Raw genomic sequence first — 12,049 nt, 5'->3', positions numbered from 1 at the left:
AACTAATCTTTGGCTTAAAGTGCCCTCTTTGGGGATTGTAATAGAGATCCATCTGGATCCATCAACTTCATTCTAAACATCCATCCATCCATTTTCTACCGCTTATTTCCTTTGGGGTCGCGGGGGGCGCTGGTGCCTATCTCAGCTACAATCAGGCGGAAGGCAGAGTACACCCTGGACAAGTCGCCACATCATCGCAGTCATTCTAAACATTTCTTCACAAAAAAAGAAATCTTTAACATCAATATTTATGGAACATTTCCACAAAAAATCTAGCTGTCAACACTGAATATTGCATTGTTGCATTTCTTTTCACACTTTATGAACTTACGTTCATATTTTGTTGATGTATTATTCAATAAATATGTTTATAAAGGACTTCTGAATTGTTGCTATTTTTAGAATATTTAAAAAAAATCTCACATACCCCTTGGCATACCTTCAAGTACCCCCAGGGGTACGTGTACCCCCATTTGAGAACCACTGATCTAGATAACAGAAATATAGGTACACTGAGTCTTAAGTCTGTGCGTGAGGCTGTAGCTAGCATCACCAGCGCATTTGTGCGTCTTGAATGGCAAGAAATTGCACAGTCAAATATGTCTTTTCATGTAGGAGATATATATAGTAATATATACGGCATACATAAAACAAAACAAAAAATACATGAAAAAACGCCATGAGACACCAAAGCACAACAATTTGATTTATTTTCATCAGCCCCTTAAGTCATCCAAAAGCAATGCAATTATAAAAGAAGACTGCTGATTAGACGATCAATCTGATATTGTTTTGTCTTATTTTCATTTTGTTTTGTGGGGCGGTATACCTCGGTTGGTAGCCAGCAACTTCAGGGTTTCAGGTTCGATCCCCGCTTCCGCCTTCCTAGTAGCTACTCTTGTGTCCTTGGGCAAGACACTTTACCACCTAATCCCAGTGCCACGCAGATTGGTTTTTAAAAAATAAATAAATAAATAAATAAATATAAGTAACTTTGATTTTGGGTTTCACATTGTGAAGCGCTTTGAGTCACTTAAGAAAAGTGCTTCAATTAGATTCAATATTAATTCTTGGGGGTCACGATTCAATTCAAAATCTTTTTTTTTTTTTTTTAATTCAACACGATTTTCGATTCAAAAACGATTTTTTTCCCGATTTAAAAGGTTTCTATATTCATTCAGTACATAGGATTTCAGCAGGATCTACCCCAGTCTGCTGACATGCAAGAAAAGTAGTGGATTTTTGTAAAAAGCTTTTATAATTGTAAAGGACAATGTTTTAAAACTGATTGAAATAATGTAAATTTGTTTTAACTACAAACCCCATTTACATATGAGTTGGGAAATTGTGTTAGATGGAAATATAAACAGAATACAATGATTTTCAAATCCTTTTCAACCCATATTCAATTTAATGCACTACAAAGACAAGATATTTGATGTTCAAACTCATTAACCTATTTTTTTTTTGCAAATAATAATTAACTTTCATGGCTGCAACACGTGCCAAAGTAGTTGGGAAAAGGCATGTTCATCACTGTGTTACAACACCTTTCTTTTAACAACACTCAATAAACGTCTGGGAACTGAGGAAAGTAATTGTTGAAGCTTTGAAAGTGGAATTATTTCCCATTCTTGTTTTATGTAGAGCTTCATTCGTTCAACAGTCCGGGGTCTCCGCTGTCGTATTTTACGCTTCATTATGCGCCACACATTTTCCATGGGGGACAGGTCTGGACTGCAGGCGGGCCAGGAAAGTACCCGCACTCTTTTTTACGAAGCCACGCTGTTGTAACACTTGTCTTGCTGAAATAAGCAGGGGCGTCCATGATAACATTGCTTGGATGACAACATATGTTGCTCCAAAACCTGTATGGACCTTTCAGCATTAATGGTGCCTTCACAGATGTGTAAGATACCTACAGTGGGGCAAAAAAGTATTTAGTCAGCCACCGATTGTGCAAGTTCTCCCACTTAAAATAATGACAGAGGTCTGTAATTTTCATCATAGGTACACTTCAACAAATTCACATTGTAGGAATTTTGAATAATTTATTTGTCAATTATGGTGGAAAATAAGTATTTGGTCACTTCAAACAAGGAAGATCTCTGGCTCTCACAGACCCGTAACTTCTTTAAGAAGCTCTTTTGTCCTCCACTTGTTACCTGTATTAATGGAACCTGTTTGAACTTGTTATCTGTATAAAAGACACATGTCCACAGCCTCAAACAGTCAGACTCCAAACTCCACTATTGCCAAGACCAAAGAGCTGTTAAAGGACAGCAGGAAAAGAATTGTAGACCAGCACCTGCATCAGACTGGGAAGAGCGAATTTACAATAGGCAAGCAGCTTGGTGTGAAACAATCAACTGTAGGAGCAATTATCAGAAAATGGAAGACATACAAGACCACTGATAATCTCCCTCGATCTGAGGCTCCACGCAAGATCTCATCCCGTGGGGTCAAAATGATCATAAGAACGGTGAGCAAAAATCCCAGAACCACACGGGTGGACCTGGTAAATGAGCTGCAGAGAGCTGGGACCAAAGTAACAAAGGTTACCATCAGTAACACACTACGCCGACAGGGATTCAAATCTTGCAGTGCCAGACGTGTCCCCATGCTTAAGCCAGTGCACATACAGGCCCGTCTGAAGTTTGCCAGAGAGCACATGGATGATACAGCAGAGGATTGGGAGTATGTCATGTGGTCAGATGAAACCAAAATAGAACTTTTTGGTATAAACTCAACTCGTCGTGTTTGGAGGAAGAAGAATACTGAGTTGCATCCCAATAACACCATACCTACTGTGAAGCATGGGGGTGAAAATATCATGCTTTGGGGCTATTTTTCTGAAAAGGGGACAGGATGACTAATCCGTGTTAAGGAAAGAATGAATGGGGCCATGTATCGTGAGATTTTGAGCAAAAACCTCCTTCCATCAGTGAGAGCTTTGAATGAATGAATGGTTTATTTTGAGCCATGCAAACAAAACAAGAGAATGACATAAAATACAAAAGAAATATAAAGATACATTATTTTTACACCTACATTGAAAACATTACATGTGACTAATCTTTTGTAGATGTCAAGATTGGCTCAAAAGGGAGTGGGAAGTAGTAAACTTATTAGGTCCCACCCCCATACATATACAATATATATATATACAATATATAATACAATAATATATATAATATAATTCAATTCAGTGGTTGCTGCTATATATTGTCTATATAAAATACATTTAAATTCACACACACTTACATATATACATATGTACACACACATATGTACACAACACACACATATATACACACACACATATATACAATTTATATATATATACATAAATATATATATATATATATATATACACACATATATACACATAATCACATACATACACACATGCATATACCCAAAATACACACACACACACACACACACACACACACACACACACACACACACACACCTAATATAAATACGATAAATTTAATAGTATATATAATATACACTTTTGTCTAAACATTATTAACAGTTTATGGTGCCTATGGGAACAAGCTTTCATTTTGACTGTGATATTAGTGGTTAAAAGTGGATCTGTGGCTGTGGAGCTACTGCCCCTGATCAACAGGACCTGAGGACCACTCTTGCTATGTGTCCTATGCTGTGCATTAAAAGAGACGAGGGGAGCCCCCTGCCAGAGGAGTTATCCACGAACATAAGATCCCCCACTCGCCTGCCCTGTACTCCAGACAGTGTACCCAAATCCCTTTTCTTAGTTTCCATCGGCACCAATTCTTTAGTCAGAATTCATATTTGTTTTTACATTTGCAGAAAATTAGTATTACTCAAATTGCATATAGGATTGTTTGTACACACACACACACACACACACACACACGCACACACACACACACAAACACAAGTCAATGTATTCCTCTTGTTGATACTAATTAATATAGTTTAGCTAGTTGGGTGATGTCATAGAAGTAATAATAATAATGATAATATCAACAATGACTAAACAATAATAATATCGATAATGATAACAATAATAATAACAATATGAACAATATCAGTAGCAATGACAATAAATGATGACAATAATACATATAAAATAATGAAGATGATGATGATGATGATAATAACAACAACAACAATAATAATAATAATCATTATTAGCCAGGCTTCACGGTGGCAGAGGGGTTAGTGCGTCTGCCTCACAATACGAAGGTCCTGCAGTCCTGGGTTCAAATCCAGGCTCGGGATCTTTCTGTGTGGAGTTTGCATGTTCTCCCCGTGAATGTGTGGGTTCCCTCCGGGTACTCCGGCTTCCTCCCACTTCCAAAGACATGCACCTGGGGATAGGTTGATTGGCAACACTAAATTGGCCCTAGTGTGTGAATGTGAGTGTGAATGTTGTCTGTCTATCTGTGTTGGCCCTGCAATGAGGTGGCGACTTGTCCAGGGTGTACCCCGCCTTCCGCCCGATTGTAGCTGAGATAGGCGCCAGCACCCCCCGCGACCCCGAAAGGGAATAAGCGGTAGAAAATGGATGGATGGATTATTAGCCAGTGATGGAGTTTAACACTTAGGCATCCATGTTCACATTCATATACATTGCCCATACCATTTTTTTGTATGTTGTTTTGAACTGATGGACATTTGGACATTGCTTGAGCCCCACATCCAATCCGTTCCAAAGTTTCACTCCACGCACAGACACACACAAACTTTTCCTCGTAGTTCTTACTGTTGGAATAGTAAAGATACTACACCCCCTTAGATTATGAACTCCTTCTCTGTGTTTGAAATGTTTTTGAATATTGGCAGGTAGAACCTTTTTGTTTGCTTTAAATAGTAACTGAGCTTTATTAAAATCAACTAGATCAGGCAGTTTTAATAATTTAGATTGTAAAAATAAAATATTTGTGTGGTCACAATATCCCACCTTGTGTAGAATTCTTATTGCACGTTTTTGGAGTGTAACCAGGGGATGTAGTGAAGTTTTGTAGTTGTTACCCCAGATTTCTATGCAGTAATTTAGATATGGCAAGACCAATGAACAATACAATAAATGCAGAGCTGTGTAATTTAAGAAGAATTTGGATTTATTGATAATAGAGATGGTTTTGGAGATTTTGCTTTGTATATGTCTTATGTGTGGTTTCCAGCTTAATTTACTATCAATAGTGACTCCTAAGAATTACATTTCTGACACCGTTTCTAGAATCACGCCATCTATATTTATTACTGGTCCTGAATTGGAATAGCCGAATAACATAACATTTGTTTTCTTTAAATTAAGGGATAATTTGTTTATATCTAACCATGTTTTTAATTTTGCAAGTTCATTATTTAGGGTGGATACAAAATTTGTATAATTATCGTTAGAATAGAAAATATTAGTGTCGTCTGCGAATATGACTAATTTTAATACATTTGATACTGTAAATATTTCATTGATATATAAGTTAAATAACTTTGGACCAAGAACGGATCCCTGTGGAACCCCACAAGCAATGTCCAAATGCCCAGATGTAAACTCGCCCATCCTCACAAACTGCTGTCTTTGTGTTAAATAGCTCCTTATCCAAGTCAAAGCTACTCCCCTTATTGTTGCGATCTGCTGCTCAGATCTACACTATTTATTTTTCCATTTTGTATATTTCTCTGCCTCTTATTTCCTGTTTGCTTTGTCACCATGGTCACTCATCAGTCCACCTGCTAGTCTCGCCCCGCACACCTGCTACTAATTATCACCCACCTATTTAAGCCAGTCTTCTCTGTTCATTCGGTCTGGGTTCATAGTTTGCTTTCACGCCACTGTACGTCTGGATTTTGATCATTTTTCTATTCTCGCTAGCTTCTCACGCTACGCCACTTGTTTTGTCCAGTTTATATACTGATGATTTGTTTTCTCTTTTGTGCCAACGTGCTATTTAAGTTTGTCTATTTTTACTTCCTAGTTTTCATACTAGCGTTTTTGGTTTGCCTTTTTATTAGCTCCAGTATTTCTGTTCAGAGCTCCCTTTTTGTTAAATAAATATTTTAAGATCCTACCTTTGTTGTGTTCACGTCAACGTATCCTCGAGGGAATCGAACCCGGCATCACAATGCCCACCAGTCCTCACAGTATGAACCCAGCAAGAAATTCCTTCGCGATTGACAGCTGGAAAGAGAACGCCTTTGATATATCTGTCTTTTGTTGGGGGGGGAATACTGTTGCGATCTGCTGCTCAGATCTACACTATTTATTTTTCCATTTTGTATATTTCTCCGACACCTTATTTCCTGTTTGCTTTGTCACCATGGTCACTCATCAGTCCACCTGCTAGTCTCGCCCCGCACACCTGCTACTAATTATCACCCACCTATTTAAGCCAGTCTTCTCTGTTCATCCTCGAGGGAATCGAACCCGGCATCACAATGCCCACCAGTCCTCACACTTATTCCATATCTGTATAATGTTTTCAGTAATATTTGATGATTAATGGTGTCAAATGCTTTACTCAGATCCATGTAAATTCCAGCTGCATATTTCTTACTATCTAAGCTATTGGTTATCTCTTCTACTGCATCAATTATTGCCATAGATGTTGACCTTGCTGTCCTAAAACCGTATTGACTTTCGTTAATTATCTTATGTTTATATATACATTTCTCTAATCTAATGTTAAATAATTTCTCTAAGATTTTGGAAAACTGCGGGAACAAAGAGATAGGTCGGTAGTTTGTGAAGATGTGTTTGTTCCCATTTTTATATATTGGTATTACCTTTGCCATTTTCATTTTATTAGGAAATTGTCCTGTTTGGAAGGACAGGTTAAATATGTAAGTTAGTGGTTTGGTGATTGAATGTATGTTTTTTTTTCACAAGTGTCATATCTATGTCAAAACAATCAGTAGATGTTTTATTTTTGCAATTATTAACAACATCTATTATTTCCTCTTCAGTTACTCCCAACAGAAACATAGTCATTGGATTCATTTCAATCAGTGACTCCATTTCATTGCTGCTATAATCAGGGATTTTGGCTGCCAATTCTGATCCAACATTTACAAAGAAACTGTTAAAACTCTCCACAACATTATTCATATTATGATTATCTTGGTTGTTATCAGTGAAATAGCTAGGATACGAGTTATTTTTTGATTTGGTTTTAATTATAGTGTTAAGTATTCCCCACACCTCCTTAGTGTTGTTCTTATTCCTATTTAATAGATTGATATAATATAATTTCTTACTAGTCCTTATTATATCAGTCAATTTATTTTTATGTTTTATATCTATGTTCAGAGACTTCAATCAGTTTCTTTGTATATTCATTTTTGGAGCCAGGTTTTACATTACTTAATTTGATGAATTGACTATATAAAGTGTTTTTCTTTTTACAAGCGTTTTGTAAACCCTTGGTTAACCATGGGCACTTTAAAGTTGTGTTGTTGTTTCTATTTTTTTTTATTGGACATTTTTGATTATATATTGAATTAAATATATCTATAAATGATTCAAAGGCACTATCCATATCCTTTTTATTGTATACGCAATCCCAGTTTTGCATTGTTAGGTCCTGATTTAACAGATTGAAAGAGTTTTCTGTTCTAACTCTTTTGTAAGTATATTTTTGCTGTGAATTCAGGTCTGTACTGGTCTCATCATTATAGACTGTGAATACAGGCAAATGATCGGTTATGTCACAGACCATTACTCCACTGATGTTAGAAGACTGCATATTATTTGTGAAGATGTTATCGATGAGGGTTGTATTGTGCAATGTTATTCTAGTCGGTCTTGTAATGGTTGGGTATAAACTCATACTGTGCATCCTGTTAATATAGTTTTCTGTTGCTATGTGGTTATTTGGATTCATGAGATCAATATTATAATCCCCACAAATAAATATTGTTTTATTACCTATTTCTGAGAAAGTTTTTTCAGCCCACTCAGTAAATAGTTCCACATTTGAACCTGGTGACCTGTATATACAGCTAACTATGATATTTTTCTTCCTTTCATTAATGATTTCTATTGATAAGCATTCAACTATATCATTTACTGATACAGTCATGTCTTCTAATATTTCGTATTTATATTTCTTATGAACGTACATAGCGACTCCTCCACCCATTTTATTTGTTCTGTTAACAAAGTTTAAATTATAATCCTTTATCTCAAAATCTATGCCTTTTGCTTCATTAAACCATGTTTCGGATATAGCAATTATGCTAAATGGATTCACAAAATGTTGTAAGTGGTCTTGAATTGCACTGGAATTTGCATACATGCTTCTACTGTTAGAATGGATGACTGAAAATGTGCCTTTTGATTTTATTGAGTTATTATATTCCTTTTCTGAATAGTATTTGCAGTTAATGGAGTCAGATGATGGAAACATATTATCTGGATCGAGATGATATTCCAAGTCTAATGAATTGTGATCAGTATACTCAGATGATTTTAGCTCAAAAAGCTCGGAATCTAGAATCCTTTGATGTATTGTTAAATTGTTGTCTGTAATATCAGAGGACTGATTGTATGACATTGAATGAACTTGTTGATGTACTTTTTAACTCTCCTTGTCCCACTAATTCACATATATATTCATATCTCTTCAGTTCCTGTATGTCTCTAACAACCAGCACTTTTGCTTGTTCAGGTGATCCGTTCAGTTTTATGAATATTTTACAGTTTGTGACCCAAGTATTCTGCATTTTGTTTTGTTTCCTTAAGTGCCTGGCTTTTTTTGCAATATCTGCATTCCTTTTGATCAGGTGATCATTCAAATATATGTTGGTGCCTTTTAGCTTTCTCCCTTGTTTCATTAGTTCAGTCTTTCTTTTTCCTGTTGACGGACCTCAGGATGACTGCAGGCATGACGTCCCTCTTCGCAGGCAGAGGATGACACGCTTCGATTGAGTTCTTGTCCAGATGAATGTCTCTGGAAGATAGAAAGTCCACAACCTGCTCCTCCACAGAGCCAGCCTCCGGGTCCCCAGATGCACTCTCGCTCCCCGCAGCATGTGCATATGAGCGGGGTTTAACTTTTAGCCCTGTCACAATCACATCATTCAGTCTAGAATACTGCTCCAGTTCTTCCACTTTCCTCTCCAACTCGCCAATCTTCTTATCCCTCTCCTGGATGCACATACGGAGCTCCGTGACTTCATCCACGAGTTTAAGAATTATATCCTGTTTAATCCGTATGTCATTTACGTCTTGTGATAAAAACTGTAGTGACTTTTTAATGTCCTCGTTTTCCTCCGCCGCTGGGGTTCTCTTCGGTCCCATGACGACGAGCCCTTAAGACCCCACAGTCTGGTTAAAGATGATATTTGGCTGCTCAGCGATGTGTCGACAACTTCTGCGTCTTTGTTAGCAACTTTGAAGATGAAACGTGGCTGGGTCTTCCAGCATGACAATGATCCCAAACACACCGCCCGGCCAACGAAGGAGTGGCTCCGTAAGAAGCATTTGAAAGTCCTGGAGTGGCCTAGCCAGTCTCCAGACTTCAACCCCATAGAAAATCTTGGAGGGAGTTTAAAGTCCGTGTTGCTCAGTGACAGCCCCAAAACATCACTGCTCTCGAGAAGATCTGCATAGAGGAATGGGCCAAAATACCAGCTACTGTGTGTGCAAACCTGGTAAAGACCTATAGTAATCGTTTAACCTCTGTTATTGCCAACAAAGTTTATATTACAAAGTATTGAGTTGAATTTTTGTTACTGACCAAATACTTATTTTCCACCATAATTTACAAATACATTCTTTAATATTCCTACAATGTGAGTTCCTGGATTTTTTTTCACATTGTGTCTCACAGTTGAAGCGTACCTATGATGAAAATTACAGACCTCTGTCATCATTTTAAGTGGGAGAACTTGCACAATCGGTGGCTGACTAAATACTTTTTTCCCCACTGTATGCCTTGGGCACTAACGCACTCCCATACCATCACAGATGCTGGCTTTTGAACTTTGCGCCTGTACCAATCCGAATGGTTATTTTCCTCTGTGTTCTGGAGGTCACCGTGTCCTCTGTTTCCAAACATAATTTGAAATGTGGACTCGTCAGACCACGGAACACCTTCCCACTTTGCATCAGTCCATCTTAGGTGATCTCGGGCCCAGCTAAGCCAGCGGCGTTCCTTGGTGTTGTTGATAAATGGCTTTTGCTTTGCATAGCAGAGTTTTAACTTGCACTTACAGATGTAGCGACCAACTATTGTTACTGACAGTGGTTTTATGAAGTGTTCCTGAGCCCATGTGGTGATATCCTTGACAAACTGATGTCGGATTTTGATGCAGTACCGCCTGAGGGTTCAAAAGTCCGTAATATCATCGCTTAAGTGCAGTGATTTCTCCAGATTCTCTGAACTTTTTGATGATTTTACGGACCGTAGATGGTAAAATTCCCAAATTCCTTGCAATAGCTGTTCGACAATTTGCTTACAAAGTTGTGACCCCCACCCTATCCTTGTTTGTGAATTACTTAGCATTTCATGGAAGCTGCTTTTATATCCAATCATGGCACCATCTGTTCCCAATTAGCCTGCACACCTGTGGGATGTTCCTCATAAGTGTTTGATGAGCATTCCTCAACTTTATCAGTATTTATTGCCACCTTTCCTAACTTCTTTGCCACTTGTTGCTGGCATCAAATTCTAAAGTTAATGATTATTTGGAAAACAAATCAGTTGAACATCAAATATCTTGTCTTTGTAGTGCATTCAACTGAATATAGGTTGAAAATGATTTGCAAATCATTGTATTCCGTTTATATTTACATCTAACACAATTTCCCAACTAATTGAAACGGGGTTTGTGTGTGTGTGTACATATATATTTATATATCAACCCCCTGCCGCTGTTTTCATAATTTCTCAACTATTTGTATATGTTGCAATTTATAAATAAAAGTTTATAAAAAAATAAATAAACATCCATTGCTTTCCTCCTCTCTAAGGTTCTCATAGTCTCATAATAATGTTTTCATTATTTCTCAACTGTTTGTATATGTTGCAATTTATAAATAAAAGTTTATAAAAAAAATAAACATCCATCGCTTTCCTCCTCTCTAAGGTTCTCATAGTCTCATAATAATGTTTTCATTATTTCTCAACTGTTTGTATATGTTGCAATTTATAAATAAAAGTTTATAAAAAAATAAATAAACATCCATTGCTTTCCTCCTCTCTAAGGTTCTCATAGTCATTATTGTCACCGACGGCCCACTGGGTCATTATTGTCACCGATGTCCCACTGGGTGTGAGTTTTCCTTGCCCTTATGTGGGCCTACCGAGGATGTCGTGGTGGTTTGTGCAGCCCTTTGAGACACTAGTGATTTAGGGCTATATAAGTAAACATTGATTGATTGATTGAAATACAAATTATTCATGGTCAGCTGACATGTTCAGGTAAAGCCTGTGAGGTTAAGGACAACCGCCCTTTTTTTTTTAATCATCATTCATTCAATGACATTTAACATCTGCTTCTTTAAACAAAACTGGTCCACTCACCCGTGATCTGCGTAATACATGTGGTATTATTTGTTTCAGATATGCTTAACAAGCATAGACATTGACTGAATATAAATCACTTTTTTTTTAACGCCTTTTCCTGAACACTCATTCACATCATAAATTTTACAAATGTATAATTTTTTCACTTCCTGTGTTTGTGAAAGAAAAGGAAGGTGTTGAAAACAAAAAAATCAATAAGCTAATAGTTTAAAATGACATCAAATAGCCTGCAATGTTTAAAATAAGGCAAAAAATAAGATAAAAATGAAGTAATATATATATATATATATATATATATATATATGTATATATATATGCATACATATATATGTATATATATATACATATATATATAAATATATATATGTATATATATATATATTTATATATATATATATATATAAATATAAATGTATTTATATATATATATGTATGGGCAGCACAGTGGTTAGTGCGTCTGCCTCACAATACGAAGGTCCTGAGTAGTCCAGGGTTCAATCCCGGGCTCGGGATCTTTCTGT

The sequence above is a fragment of the Nerophis ophidion genome, linkage group LG01 (genome assembly GCF_033978795.1).
Source record: "Nerophis ophidion isolate RoL-2023_Sa linkage group LG01, RoL_Noph_v1.0, whole genome shotgun sequence".
Classification (NCBI taxonomy): Eukaryota; Metazoa; Chordata; class Actinopteri; order Syngnathiformes; family Syngnathidae; genus Nerophis; species Nerophis ophidion.
The sequence above is the reverse complement of the archived record's forward strand: the minus strand, read 5'-3'. Positions refer to the sequence as shown.